The sequence below is a fragment of the Empidonax traillii genome, unplaced genomic scaffold, assembly GCF_003031625.1.
Source record: "Empidonax traillii isolate 1590-97213 ecotype Southwest subspecies unplaced genomic scaffold, ASM303162v1 scaffold1108:size182476, whole genome shotgun sequence".
Lineage (NCBI taxonomy): Eukaryota > Metazoa > Chordata > Aves > Passeriformes > Tyrannidae > Empidonax > Empidonax traillii.
In genome coordinates this window covers 111,614-113,331 of record NW_020956301.1, presented here as the reverse complement: position 1 = coordinate 113,331, position 1,718 = coordinate 111,614, and the positions used below count along the sequence as shown (strand labels likewise).

The 1,718-nt window shown below is 34.7% G+C and overlaps 1 protein-coding gene across 6 annotated transcripts in view; it reads right to left on the bottom strand.

Moving 5' to 3' along the window:
* Positions 1–1,718, bottom strand: part of CDK13 (cyclin dependent kinase 13) — a 43,764-nt gene that overhangs the window by 13,696 nt on the left and 28,350 nt on the right. The gene's annotated exons all lie outside the window — the stretch shown is intronic.

Here is a 1,718-nt window from a genome sequence, read left to right as displayed (position 1 = left end):
TGGTCGGCTGTTGAGGGGAGGAAAAAGAGAGAACTATCATTTTACTACGATCTCACCTCTGAAAAAGCGATACCGTAAGGACTCTATGATGCTGTACAATCTTCCACTCTTAATTTTTGTCCTGCAAAGCGGCAACTGCACGAAAGCAAACGGAACTGTTTGACCAAGGCTATCAAAGGCCAGATTGAAAATATAAATAATAATCACACAGCCATCTCGATGCTATGTGAATCCTGTATCTCAATTACTACTCAGAGAGCAATACTATATATTTACATTGCTAGTCATTTCAGGACCAGGACGACCTGCTTGGATAAAACCAATAATTTCTAGGCAAATACTGATTATTAGCATAGTGAATGAGACCTCTTGCAAGCATTTTAAAAAGAAGAAAAAAAGTCACTTTTCTCTCTTTAAGAAAGAGACACAAAGCTTTTTTCTCGGACTACATCCTTCAACAATTTTGATTCCAAAGCCTGGAATGCTTCCAGTATCTTCCTATATTTCACAATATCTTTAATCCTCTACAGCTCTAACCAGAAGTTCTGGTCACTGGGAATAATCCTTTCCACCCTCCCAACTAAAGGAAGGATTTCCACTGTCTGAGACACACATTTTTTATGTGTCCAGGCTGAGATACAGTATCAACAGTTCAGAATGGAAAGCAAAAAACAGATGTCCAATTTTAGGTTTTGCTTCAGCAAGGGTGTTTTAAAAGTGATCCCGGAATTCTTTCAGTTTTAATAATTCACTCCTACCAACACCAGGTAACTCCAAATAGAAAGTAGAGTAATATTAATTGTGGAATATGAGTGACCACAGAATAAAGTCTAACAACTCTTATACTCAGTCGCACAGGTATCATTTCTGCAAAATCAGCGAGCAATTTTTTTCATGAACGAACTCCACAATTCATTTTTAAAATGTAGCGTGTTTTTGGAAACAACCCTGTCATTTATCATATTTATCTCTGAGGCAAGCATTCCTCTATGAAATGTTTACATGGTATGGACTTTCTCTACAGATACACTGCTCATATATATTAGTATGTGGTGCTCTTTATTTGAACAGATGTCTTCTCATGCAATCTGTCGTATCTCCTACTCCAAACATGTTAAATCCACCAGAATAACGTTCAAAGGAGCACAACTACAACAACCAATGGGAATTTATTTAAATTAAATTTTTATTTCCTGCCTGTTACGCTCCTACTAAATTCTGTACCCTTTTAAACAGTATTAAATTCCAAACAACAGGAAACCAAATGCAAAATACACGAATTTAAAGCAGCAGCTATTATATACACTTGTTGGTATACATTAATTATGTCTGTTACTGCAGGTCAGAAACGACTTAGGAGGGAAATGAATGACAAAAGAATTGTCAAAAATCTACTAAGGAGATTCTAATTATCCTCCCAAGTTCAACTGGGAGTTCTATTAGGTAGCTTAATTACATTTTAATCTTGGTTCCATTTATGTGCAATGGCGTAATACTAATGTTTGATGCAGGATAAAACCTGTTCTTTGCACTATAAAGACAGTGAACTTTCAATCCTTAATGAGCAGTGAGTTTTACAAGCAAAATATAAATTCATTTAAAAACAGGTAGTAAAAAAACCAAAAAACAACAACAACAACAAAAAAACACAAACAAAAAAACCCAAACAAACAAACAAACAAAAAAACCAAAACAAACAAATTAAAAAAAAAAAAAAA